General features: G+C 45.1%; 1 pseudogene; it reads right to left on the reverse strand.

Moving 5' to 3' along the window:
• Positions 1-9,430: 9,430 nt before the first annotated feature.
• Positions 9,431-11,765, reverse strand: LOC147722786 (mucolipin-1 pseudogene; annotated as a pseudogene).
• Positions 11,766-14,231: the final 2,466 nt, after the last annotated feature.

The raw sequence follows: 14,231 nt of genomic DNA on the forward strand, positions 1-14,231 counted from the left end.
CAACCTTGATATCACGAGATACATATGCAGTTTTGAAGCACATGGCGGAGGCTTGTCTGCTGTAGTGGGGCGCCCCTTTATCGTTTCAGTCGCCATTCCGCCCGCTTTTGCTACACTGTGCCTCATCCGCCATTCAGCTGTTTACCGCCCGCTCTTACGGCTACAGCGTCTCGCTCACCATGTAGTTGAGTTGTTCCCACTCTTGCGGTGCAGCGGTAGGCGGCTGCCACAGGACTCTTAAAATGGCGGCCGGCTCTTCGGATTTGGGCCTGGTCCAGTAAAATGGCCCTGGGACACCTTGGAACTCGGACGCTTGTCTGCCAGGGCTTGGGTTCCATTCTCGAAAGCGTCCCCTCAGCCTTGAAGATTGTACAAACGTCTTGGGGGCCCTCGACTCCCGCAGGCTTCCGGTGGGGAGCGGCTGCCATGATTGCTTGCGGAATGGCCACGACGGAGCTACGAGATGGTGGTGCTCTCATGGTGACGCCAGCTTCAGTCTGAAACATCCAGAAACAAGGTGGGGCTTTCATCGTTTGGGGAAAAAAATGTTTTAATCCAATGAAAAGTGTTATTTTTAGGTCACATGACCTAGTCTTACATAATTAGGAAAAGAAAAGTAAAATGAACCAATGAAAAGTTTTATTAACAAGTCACATGACCTGTTATGCTTACGTTACGCGCTGCGCGGCGCGCTCTGGATCGTTTCCGGGAAGCTGCGCCTTGCGCACCGGAGCACTTCCGGGTGCGCTAACGCGTCGCGTCATATGACGCATTACGTGACAATGCAGGTGCAGAATATAGTCAAAATGTCTCCACCAACCAGCGGTCGGAATTCCACCGCTTTCAGCAGTCCAAAAAGTTCGGTCAAATCTTAAGAGCGGGAGCAACTACATGGTGAGCGAGACGTTGTAGTCGCAAGAGCGAGCGGTAAACAGCTGAATGGCGGAAGAGGCACAGAGTACCAAAAGCGGGCGGAATGGCAACTAAAACGGTAAAGGGGCGCCCTACGACAGCGTGTCTTCAGGTGAAACGGATTGTGGGACAAGGTCCAGAATGAAAGATTCTTCAAAAGGGAAAAAATTCCGCCGGACCCCGGGAGCCGGCCGCCTATGCCGGGGGCGATCTCAGGCCTCACCAGGGCAACACGACTTGGGGAGGGGGCAGGAGCCAAGCGCCCCTTCTCAGTCCGCGCCATCTCACCGCCCCTCGGGGGCCTCCGTTAAGCGGTTTAGGGAGGCACCGTATCACATTGTTTTCTAATGCAGTCAGGTCCACAAATGGACCCCACTTACTTTGAATAGTGAAGCTGCAGCAGGTGCAAATAAGGTTTAAACAGTGTTACAAGAACTGCTTAGAATTCTGAAGTATGGCACTCAATAACCAAGACTTATGCCATTTATGTAAGGCAGTGACATGGAAGCAACTCAGGGACAAAAAGCATGAACGAACATTCACGTATGAAAATCTTATTTGGAGAAGGGGTAGAATCCAAACGCCCCCTGCCAGTTCGCGCCACTACACCGTATGTGGAAAATCTGAAGCCATCATTCTACAAACTCTCAACGCTTGTTATCAGTGCATGAGTTTCATGCTCGATCGATTGAGCTAGCCGGATCGGGCAATAAAAAGTATAAAATAGTTATGTAAATAGTTATTTAATAAAATGTTTTATTCTGTTTCTTTGGTGGTGTGTTGTGTATATTTATAATATTTGCATAGGGTTTGCCGTTATTTTGGGCGGTGTGGGTGGCGGAGTCGAGCTGTTTTGCAGCCCTCATGGTGTGGAGCTCAATTCATTTCACTATTTTCGTATTTCTCATGAAGGGTTATTCCTAATGTTTGTATTTTACCGAGGTTAAAAAGAGATCGAATTAGTGGTCTACTGATTTTGCTCGATTACTTTTATTTTTTTACACGATTTTTCACTATCTGCAAAGACTAAACAGAGTATTGTGACTTTGTGCTTGTTTGTAAATAGAGAATGATCCAAAGAGAACCAATTGTAAAACAGTAAATGCTTGGATAATAATCAATCAAATGGAGAGACAAGCAGGTACGACGGATTACAACAGGGGTAAAGGTCTGCGTTAACTACCGTTCACTATCTGCAAAGAGAGAGTACTACTAAGAGAAAAGAGGGGAGTGGGGAGGGGGGGCAGCGTTCAAAGCACATCAGCGTGCATAAACACGAAAACGTTTTTACCTATCACGTACTTGACATTTGACAGCTTTTGATGTTTGCTATTAAAAAACCATTGAAATTCACAGAAAAAACCATAGGTTATACTCCATATATAGTTAGGAATTTGCATTTACAAAACCTTGAAAATTCAATGAAAAAACCATTGGTTTTAGGCCATATATAGTTAGGGATTTGCATTTAGAAAACCTTATTTTACTCGCATAAAACCATTGAAATTCCATATATAGTTATAAGCGCTAACTATATATCGCGCACCCGCAATCCACTGCTGATGATGTCACATATTACATCATTCATGACATGGTTAGTGACATCACTGATGACATCACTGATGACATCTCAAATGACATCACTGATGACATCACTGATAACATCTCATTTGACATGACTGATCACATCACTGATGATATCATTCATGTGATAATACCATGAACCTCTTCAGACTCTAATATAACCTTAGATACAATCAGTGTAAACAGACAGTCACTCATCCATGGAGTTACTCACACACCTAGTCAGTTATGCCAAAAATCAATCGCACCTCCATTTTCTCAACTATACAGTTATACACACCTTACTTATTCAAACATATACTAACACATATTTACTTTACTCTCTTATACAATCTCTGATACATGTTCACAATGATCCATACAGCCACTCACACATTCACTAGCTCTTATGCACAGTTATTTATAGATGTCAACTCTCACATGTACTGTGTTTTACATATGTACTTAATTTGACATGTAGCACTGAGATATCCATTCACTCACTAATACACTCATGCACAGTCAACCGCCCATACAGCTGTTTCCACATGCAGTTTTGAATCTATACATATAGTGAATCAACTACTCACACATCTATGTACAGAGTCACACACCTCCCAGCCACCCATACACACACACTCAGTTTCCCATACAAATACTTGGACAACCAATCAATAACCCATACAGTTACTCATATAGCTACTGATCAACATATGCAGCAGTTTGTAGAACAACAGATATAATGATGTACAAATTAAGACAGTTTAGTCACTAACTCATGCCCTCAGTGAGACACATTTAATCACTCACTCATACAGTCAGTCATGCACCTACTAAATCCTTCATCCAGACACTTATATATCTACTCATTCTTCAATATGTAAAACATATTTTAACTTTACAGAAACATACAGTCACTGGATGTTGTAATCAGTGATGTCATCAGTGATGTCATTTGAGATGTCATCAGTGATGTCATCAGTGATGTCACTAACCATGTCATGAATGATGTAATATGTGACATCATCAGCAGTGGATTGCGGGTGCGCGATATATAGTTAGCGCTTATAACTATATATGGAATTTCAATGGTTTTATGCGAGTAAAATAAGGTTTTCTAAATGCAAATCCCTAACTATATATGGCCTAAAACCAATGGTTTTTTCATTGAATATATATATATATATATATATATATATATATATATATATATATATATATATATATATATATATATATATATATATATATATATATATATATATATACATACATATATATATATACACATATATTGCATTCCAAGAGCCCCAGGGGTTCTGAAGGAGCACTCGACAACACTTACTGAGCCGTGTGGCTTTATTAAACACAGAGAGCCAGCTTTTTCAGGCAGGGTTACAAGGTATTGTCCGACGCGTTTCAAGGCAACAAGCCTCTTCCTCATGGACACTTGAAAGACAGCCCAGATGGTTCCAATCACCTTTTAAAGTTCAGGCTAAAGCCCACAGTGGGTGCTGGTAAGTGTAGTGATAGTACAATGCATGCTGGGATCGGAGAGTACCCTGCCACGATCGAGTGGAATGCTGCAAACAGTGTGAGCGGCATTTTCAGGAAGGCTGTTTCTTGGAAGTATGAATATGCACTTGCTGGAGCAGAGACTGTTTTCTGACCCACTGTGGTTTTATTTAGTGATATTTTATCTGAATGCAGCCACTCACTGGAGCTTATCAAAGCACTGCTATAACCAAGAGGCTGAGCGTGAGGTGACGCCTTCCCAGCAACGCCCACCAAGGCCAATGGTTGCCATTTAAAGACTGTTCGGCTGCAAGCGGTGATTTCACGATGTGCCTCTGTGGAAGCAGGTCCTCATGGGGGACCACTCTGATATTTTTTCTGAACATGTGGAACAGTGGGTAAGGTTCATTGATGACGTGTTTTTAATTTGGAGGGGCGATGAAGCCAGTGCGGTAGATTTTATTAAGAAATTAAACATTAATGATTATAATCTTAAGTTTACGCACCATATCAGCAAGAAATCGGTAAATTTTTTGGATGTCAAGGTATATCCTAAAAATGACTTGTTGAAAACCACCCTCTACAGGAAGGAGACTGCGGGCAACTCAACGTTGCACGCAAGTAGTGCCCACCCGCGACATACTATCGATAACATCCCCTATGGGGAGTTACTTCGATTAAAAAGAATTTGCAGCGACTCTGAGGAAATGGAGAAGTGTATAGCAGAAACTGTCAACAGATTTAAGACCAGAGGGTATAATGGCCAAACCCTCAAAAGAGTTGTCACTAAAATGCAGCAAAGAACTAGAGAGTCCCTATTGGTACAAACCAATGGAAATATGAAGAACAAGGGGGATCTTGGGAACTCTGAAATAAGGTTCCTAACATCCTTTAGCTGCCAGGACAGGAAAATCTGGTCTATCATGACAAAGAGTTGGCTCATTCTGCAGACAGATGGGGTTTTGGCAGGGGATCTTCCTGCCAATCCGATCATTACGTTTAGGAGGGGACCCTCCTTACGTAGTCACGTCTCCAATCCCTTTCCAGAACTCCTTACACAGAAAACCCGGTTGCCACCAAAAAACGGGTTTTTCAAATGCAACAGTTGTCGGGCGTGTAAATTTGGTATCAATACCTGCTCCTACATGACCCCATTTAGCCCAGCTCCACTGCCGATAAAAGGAAACTACAACTGCCGGACTGAATACGCAGTGTATGTCCTGACGTGTACTTGCGGCCTGAGGTACGTCGGGAGCACTCGGCCTGCGGTACACCCCAGGATATTACAGCACTTACGTGCTATTGTCAACAATGACAACACGTATCCAGTCGCCAGGCACTTCAGAAGGGTCCACAATAACAATTTGGAGTGCCTGAATTATTTTGTGTTGACAGCTGTTACTCAACCACGCAGAGGAGGGGACAGGGACAAGTTATTACGCCAAATGGAGTCGAAAATGATATTAGAGTTAGATACTAAGGTACCAAATGGGCTTAACACCACGGAAGATTTATATCACTTCTTATAGGATGGTACATGTAATCAGGATCATAGATGCATCTATACCCTAGCCCATCCACCCATTTGGTTGCTTTATTGTTCCTTGAGGCCTCCTGTTAAGTTTCTCGCCATCCCTCATTGTTTATTCCAGTCATTTTTTCCTTTTAATTTTTCTTTGCCCTGGGGGTTATTTTGATTAAGAGTGGATTATACTACTTTCCATTTTGAGTTTAACACATAGTATTATGGTGTTATTAGCACATTTAAGTTACAACATAGAGATTTACCAGACGGGGTGTGGACTTATGAGAACTGCTGGGTTGCCATCATTAGTAGATGTCCCTAAATATTTGTTTTAGATATACAGGGTTGCCATCATTTAGAGATGTCCCTGCAGGGTTGTAAATTGTGTTTGCTTGGTCTTAATAGCAGAAGTATTTATTTGCGCGATTTGCACAGAGTGTGGAAGTTCACATTTTGTATATTTTAAACATCAGCATAAGGCAGTTTTTTATAATAACAATTAATTTTGTATTGAGAAGTTTTTAAGTATTTATATTTCTATAACTGAATTGCCTTTTTTGCACAGAGTGATATGTTTACATTTTGCGTTAATTTGCACATCAACTTTGCACTAATGGTATTACACTGTTTTGACCTTATCTAGGCATTTATGCAGATACAATCTTGGTCTAATCCAATGAATTTCTTCAGTCATATTAACTTTTGCATTTCCATGTGGATTAAACATTAGGAGTATGTATTTGCAACCCATATACTCAGTGACGCACAAATATACCGTAATAGTATTTTCTCTATGTTTATTGAAGTCACATGGTGTGCACTGGAATTAACAAGCATTTGCAATGCAATAGGTCTCGTATTAGGACAGTTTGAGCTATTGGTATTGTAAATTACACATTTTGTATTTATGTTTTGTTGCATAAACCCATTTTTGTGTGTACATGTATGTGGGTTGCCCTACCTTCCTCTATGTAAAGCAGTCTTCGACATCCAGTGTACACATTCCATAAACTGAAACTGACTAAAAACGCCATAAGTACCGGACAACTCGCTAGCTAGTCAAATGGTTTGTATTACTGTGACAGGAATTTTGAAGCCTCTTACCTCAGATTGCTTGTTATAATTCACCGTAAGCTGAAACAAACATCAATAGCCGCCGTCAATACCTGTAAAATATCAGAATTGCAATTAGTTATGCCAGTTCGGTTCTCAGTCGCGCTTACCTCCTGCTAAAACCCCTGGTCACCATCTAAAAAAGATTTAAAAAAACAGACGGTGAGCACTTGTGCTCAGTACTACAATGAATATTGAAGCGTTAAGAGACATACGGTCTCAGTAATCCTCCAGGACTGTACCTGTATTGCAGGTTATCCTTGACGCATCCACCTAGCTTCTGCGTTTGTACCGTGAATACCGTGCTGGTATCACGAGACTCATACTGGATTGTTAGAGCAAAAACAATTGAAAACAGACTGTCAGATCCTACTCTCTGTCGGCGGCCGCCATATGTAAATTATATATAATCAAAATATAATCAAACGCACAATGAGAGGCATCTACATCATTCTTTCTCAGGGTCCATCTGGGAGAGTACCCGCACTTCTCACCAGAGGTACAGTACTTTAAACTGGAGAGTACCGGCACCTCTCAGAAGCAAGTACTTACCCTGGGAGAGGATACCTGCACTTCCATTTTTCCATTTCATGCACTTACTGAGAGACCCGGCTCTTGGAATAAAGTTTCGCAACAGCATGACTAGATTTCTCACAAATGCAAACTGCAGGCGTGTCAAAGTCCTCTGACTCTCATTCCTACGGGGAATGTAGAAATGCGCCGTTCGAGTGCTAGACAGCTGTCAGCAAGCTCCGAAGTCAGTGGCACTAGTGGCAATAAATACGTAACTGAGCCGCCACTTGCCAAAAAATGGACAAAGTGCCAAACTCCTACCGATCACAAACAGGTGCGAAGGCAGTGGGCCACGGGCACTAGGGCACGGAAGGAAATGCCCCCTGGCTGTTGCATGAATTATAAAATACAGGTATAATCAGGGTTCTTTGGGCCCCTCGGGACTCTGTGCCCAGGTGACACTGGACCACCTGCACGAAAGGAAGCTACGCCTAGCGTCACAATGGGGTTGAGATGTGGCGCAGCGACCAGAACTGCCGACTGGGAGCTGCAGACCCGAGCTACAGTCTCGGTGTCAGCGCAGCAACCTGCCATGCAAGGCGAATCACTCGATCCCCGTACACATGGGCAGCGCCTGGATACCCACACTGAAAGAGCGCTTCCGTACTTGGTCTGACTTATTGAGATGAACGTACCAGAAAAGTAGAAGCTGCATGCTGTGCTGAAGTTAGCCCCTCGCTGTAGTATAAAGGCGGCTTCTCAGTTACCCTCCTGCGCACAGACTTACAATCTTCCAGTAAATTACCGCTGTGAGGGAAGGAGGAGGGGTGTTCAAAGAAACAAGTATCCCACCGCCAAGCGCATTTTCTGCAACATCAGCATCAGTGCGAGAGACACTAACACCGGTAGAGACAAACGACGGACTACTCCATTATAGCAGCGTGGAAGGAAAAGAAGAAATAAAGAAGCCGTGAGCGTGCACGTCACGAAACCGGAAGTTCGGGAGCGTCACGGCTGTCGCGTGGTGGCTGCAGAAGTCAGGAGGGGCGACTGAGGACGTCGATGGGTGAGTAGGGCTTAGTTGTGGGGGGGGGGGGCGGGTGTGTGTATATTCGTGTCTGTGTGTGTGTTCTGGGGGGGCTGTGTGCGTGATTGAGAGAGGTGCTGTGTGAATGTGGGACAGACAGGAGATGTGCACGGCGCCGGGAGGCTGGGCATGCACGTCCACGATGTTAAATCTGCGCGCAAAGCCCTGTTAGGTAAGAGAGGGGAGGGGAGAGGGGGTTGCCTGTATGTGTCTGCCTGCGTCTGGGTGCCTGCGTGTGTGTGTCTGTGTTGACACCTTCAATCGCGCACTGAAAAGAAGGAACGAAACCCTTTAACGCCTTCAAGTAAAGTCTGCGCTATATAAAAATGACTTTAGATGTATTCGTGCAACGTCTTGGCTATATAAAAATGCCCACATAATAAAATAAGTACTTCATTAAAGCCTAAAAAACAAAAGCAATGAACGAAAGCGATCGCGCTCTAAGAAACGAAACCGAAAACACGCTCACACAGCCAAAGAAACATGCTGAAGGAAAAGCGCGCGCACGCAGTCAAATCCAGCAGAAGAGAAGCGCGTGGCACATTCTTGTCCTTCATTCCCCCGAGTCAGACGACTATAAGTCTCCAGCCTGGACGCATCCTTCGGATGCTAATTCCAGGCGAGACCTAAAAAGGGGGTAATGGAGTGATTTTGATCAAAGGGGATGCTTTCTTACACAAGTCGAAAAGGGTTCCAACCTGATTCATCAAAGCTCAGCTTAGCTCTTTAGAATTCGAGCTGCAGTTTGGGCTGCATTAAGACAAAACTTAAAACTCCTATATTTTTTCATAAAAATTAAATAGCAAAGGTAAAAAATGACAGGTTTTCTCCAAGCATAGTCACGGCAGACAGTTCTGTGTGCAATTTCAAGTAAACCTAAGACATAATCTAGGTGTTCACTGTACAAACACAATTATTTCCTCGCTATACAATAAGGCCATGTTCATTGCAAAATCTTCCAGTGACATCTGTAGTATGGCATGTTGAAAACAGCCTTGTTTCAGAATGTAGCCAAGCAGTGTGTGGAAGCAAAGTTATAGTTTTATAATTTGGGGGGCAGAGGCTGGCTCCACTAGCAGCATTGCCTTTGTAGTAACACTTTTGTGGGAAAAGGTGGAGTGGAGGAAATTGGTAACATGTCTGGATGGCACTGCCCCTTGTCAGTGTTTTCTTGGGGTCGCGAGGCCGAGAATAAAAGTACTTCTGAGACGTCAAACTCCAATATAAGGTATGTGTGTGGTGAGTGCCATCTTCCAGCTTACATATGTGCTGGGGAGTTGGACTCCAGAACCCAACACTGAAGGAATTCTATTTGTTCTGGAGAAGTGTTTTGAGTGGACAACATCTCCAGTACAAAATGTTTAAGACTGTCATTCGAGCCACACTAGGAGTCTTCTTCCTTCCTGTATAAAAAGGTCTGATCAGGAATCCGTTCTAAGTCACAGCTTGGGAGGGTCTCCACCTCCGAGATTGGATGTTCAGAAGAAGCGTTGGCTCCACTCAGAACCTTAGAGGGCACAGAGGTTATGTAGTCCATCCTTCACAAACATTTAGCTGAGAGGCAGTCTTGGAAGATCAGTTGATCACAAGCGTGTCATCGTCCATGGAAGATCTGCGTTGACAGCAGCAAAAAATGGAGCAAGCAGAGGTGCTTGGATTTTGGAATTTGCCAGATCCGGGGCTGTCCTTGTACTCAGCAATGTACGCATAAAGGGCAGTCACCTGCTTGTCTTCCATGCTCTGGAGCTTGATAGTTTCGTAGGAGCCAGTGATTACGGCAATGAACAGGCTGAGCACCATATAGATGAAGAGGCTGATGAAGGTGTAGAGGTAGACCTGGCTGAAAAGCCACGCCAGGTAACTGTTCTGCTGCATCTCCGCAAACGTTACAAACATGGCATCTCCATTGATGAGCGAAAAGAGGCACTCTGATACCATGGACAAGGAACGGAACTTGGCATGGTACGGTCCCAGCACAATCCACCCACAGAAGCAGTAACCCAGGTAGATAACAGCAACACAGCAACAGAAGCGTTTGGTAGAGCAACACACATGGTGACAATCAGGATATTGTACTTCTGGAAGAAGCTTAGGTAGCGAATGACCCCGACCCACACCAGGAGCGTGGATGTGCCCAGCAGGATACTGCACACGTCGTAGCTGGCAAAATTCTTGGACTCTATCCCAATCTTCATCACCGTCCCAGTCACTGTCAGGATGTCGCTGATGATGAGGAGCATGTACCAGCCGTTCACAAACTCCAGGCGATCAGAAATCGAGATGCCCTGGTTGTGCTGAGTAAGGAAGAATTTTGCAAACTCATGCTGCAGCACCAATCCCCTCAAGATGGAGCGAGCACACAGGATGAAAGACAGAATGCAGACAAAAATCACCAGAATGTCAAATGCCAGTCGCAGATGGTTGTCGCCGTGCCCGTACACACTGGGGTCCTTGCACTCCTTGATGTGCGCCTGGTTGTCCAGAAGGATCTTAACCCGCCCGCTGTTGGCTTTGTTGTCAAATGTGATAGTGATTGTGAATGTGTAGCAGTCGGGGATCTCATTGTTTATGATTGTCTGAATATTAATAGCCTTAAGTTTGAACTGGATGGTGACGTTGATGAGCTTGTGAAACTTGAGCGTGAGGTTGCTGTAAACTGCTGCATATTCTTTAGGAGATGAAAGATGCTCGAAGGGCTCCACTCCAATGCACTCTGAAATGATGCTAGGGTCGATGCTGAATGTGTCATTAGCTGGGTCGATGCTACCTTTGCGGTAGTACTGTTGGCACAGCAGGAGGGCAGATTGGTTTGGGCCATTTCCGTGCACATAGGCATAGCGCCCTGTTGTCTCATTTGGAAGAGCCAGGTATTGATCCACAGTATACTTTATGTAATCATAGAAGTCACTTCGGGTGTATATGGCGTACGTGTCACCTGAGCCGTCCGTGTAATCCTTCAGGAACAAGTGCCGGAAAGAAATACTGTTCTCTTCTTTGAACGTCACCACCATCTGGTTGCTGAGTCCAAAGAGAATAAGCTGAACGGTGACGAGGAGAATCTTGATCACTTGCAACACCAACTTGTAAGGTTTCCTTCCTTTCGCGCGAAACTTATCACAGGGGCTCATAAAGAAATACTTGAGGCGCCGCCGGAGGACCTCCTCATCAGGGTGCATATGAGGGGGGGTCAGACCTTGTTTCTCTCCCATGTAACAGCCATAGTTATTCACCCCAGTTAGGAGACGGTCTCGCTCCGAGCCTTCACTTTCGACCCCCTTGGTGTTCTCCGAGGTGCCCACAGGATTGTACCCCAGGCTGCGGCTTCTCTTCACCATGGCCAGTGAAGCCATGGTTCCAGGAGTGACGGCTGCTGGTACCTCTGTCCCGGGGGACCCCAGCCTTGGTGGCCACGTCCTCTGATCCCCTTTAGGACCTCAGCCCCAGTTCCAGGTGGTTGGACTCCACGACTACCGGGATGTCAGCATCTACCCGGCTTCCGTCGCCACTGCCGCACGGGATGCGTTTCTGCCTGTGCATCTCTCTCGCTCTGGCTCAATCGCCCTGTGACAACAGCACCTCATTTTCAATGAGTGTTCTCAGCTCCTCCGTGATCGTGACACGGTGGGAGTCCCTGTGCCTCGGGCATGCAGAGGGACACCAGCTTACCAGCTCGAGTGGGGAAATCAGACAAGTGATGACTTGCATAGCTCTCACGCAACACACGTCAGCGAGGATAGATATATATTTGCGTTGTCGCCAGTTACTGGCCCCTTTACCCCAAAGTGAGTACACATAAAAAATACATACTTATTTTTAAAGGCTTTGCTTTATTTAAAGCTAATTTTAGTGCAGGGTTTATGTAAAAACGGATTACAGATATAAAACAAGTCAAAACGAAACCTAAGAGCCGCGCGCGTGAGCTTCTACCGTAGACAGCTCACGTCGCGCGGCTCTTAGGTTTCGGTTTCCAAGGCGCATGGCAGGGTCGCACTCGCACACATTCACAGCAAACAGCCAGTAGCAAAAGAGCGCTCACGAGGCCAAATCCGAGACGGAAAATGCGCGCGTCCGACATATTCAGTAAGCATATAGGTATATTAAAGTATAGAAGAGGTCCATCGCTACGCTCGACCTAAAAACCAGGCATTGTGGGTAATGTTTGACTGTGAACAAGGGCAACTGCCCGAAACGCGTCAGTTTCGTTTACTGCTTTTTACCTGAATAAATAACATCTTGCCTTATATTTGGATTCGTGCTGGCTTTCTGTTCCTGGGAGACCGGAGTTGCAGTTTGCATTTTGCGTGCGTGTATATAAATATATATATACACATATATATATATATATATACATATATATTGCATTCCAAGAGCCCCAGGGGTTCTGAAGGAGCACTCGACAGCACTTACTGAGCCGTGTGGCTTTATTAAACACAGAGAGCCAGCTTTTTCAGGCAGGGTTACAAGGTATTGTCCGACGCGTTTCAAGACAACAAGCCTCTTCCTCATGGACGCTTGAAAGACAGCCCAGATGGTTCCAATCATCTTTGAAAGTTCATGCTATAGCCCACAGTGGGCACTGGGACTAATGTGCTGCCTTCCTTTTGCCGGGGCTGACCTTTGAAAAAGCTTGAAGTCAAGTGAAACGCATCAGGATTGCCCTTTGTACTGCTCGAATTAAAGTGATTGAATCATTTGTGCAGCGTGTTCGACTCACCTCCTTTCCGGAGTGGGAGAGGAATTGTATGCATTTGTGGCGACGTGGTCCAGTCGCTGAGTTAACGAACCGACAGCCAGAGCGCCAGGTTTCCCCACCACGGACCCACCATGATGATTCGGTAAAACGAACTTGGGGAAACGGTGCCACCAAACACTGGAGTTTGGTATGTTTCCTTAGCAAATTCGTAAAATATGGGCTGCAGGGAGGAACTACACAACTGGGAACCTTTGTCCCAGCGAGACAGCTTTTAAAAATATCGGCATTTATGGACTGGAGGGCTGTGAAACTACTAAAACCAGCATGCTGCGCTAAAAACCTATGATGAGGTGTCCACTAGAGGGCCGGTATTGCTAATAAAATAATCACTGGGACTAATGTGCTGCCTTCCTTTTGCCGGGGCTGACCTTTGAAAAAGCTTGAAGTCAAGTGAAACGCGTCAGGATTGCCCTTTGTACTGCTCGAATTAAAGTGATTGAATCATTTGTGCAGCGTGTTCGACTCACCTCCTTTCCGGAGTGGGAGAGGAATTGTATGCATATATATATATTACTGAGCCATGTGGCTTTATTAAACACAGAGAGACAGCTTTTTCAGGCAGGGTTACAAGGTATTGTCCGACGCGTTTCAAGGCAACAGGCCTCTTCCTCAAGGACGCTTGTAAGACAGCCCAGATGGTTCCAATCACCTTTGAAAGTTCATGCTAAACCCCACAGTGGATGCTGGTAAGTGTAGTGATAGTACAATGAATGCTGGGATCGGAGAGTGCCACGATCGAGTGGAATGCTGCAAACAGTGTGAGCGGCATTTTCAGGAAGGCTGTTTCTTGGAAGTATGAATATGCACTTGCTGGAGCAGAGACTGTTTTCTGACCCACTGTGGTTTTATTTAGTGACATTTTATCTGAATGCAGCCACTCACTGGAGCTTATCAAAGCACTACTATAACCAAGAGGCTGAGAGTGAGGTGACGCCTTCCCAGCAACGCCCACCAAGGCCAATGGTTGCCATTTAAAGACTGTTCGGCTGCAAGTGGTGATTTCACGATGTGCCTCTGTGGAAGTGCGGAATCGCATGAAACGCGTCAGGCACCAGAGACCTGGAAAATAAATCTTTGTTGTACAAGATGCAGCTTCCTTGAATAAAACACAATTGAAACCTTCCTGGATGTGGCTCTTTGAAAGTGGGTAACTTTATCTTTGGATTTATAACGGCCGATCCTGTCGTCTGAAGAGCCCTGCCACGTTCGAGTGGAATGCTGCAAACAGTGTGAGCGGCATTTTCAGGAAG

Source organism: Lissotriton vulgaris, chromosome 4_1, assembly GCF_964263255.1.
Source record: "Lissotriton vulgaris chromosome 4_1, aLisVul1.2, whole genome shotgun sequence".
Classification (NCBI taxonomy): domain Eukaryota; kingdom Metazoa; phylum Chordata; class Amphibia; order Caudata; family Salamandridae; genus Lissotriton; species Lissotriton vulgaris.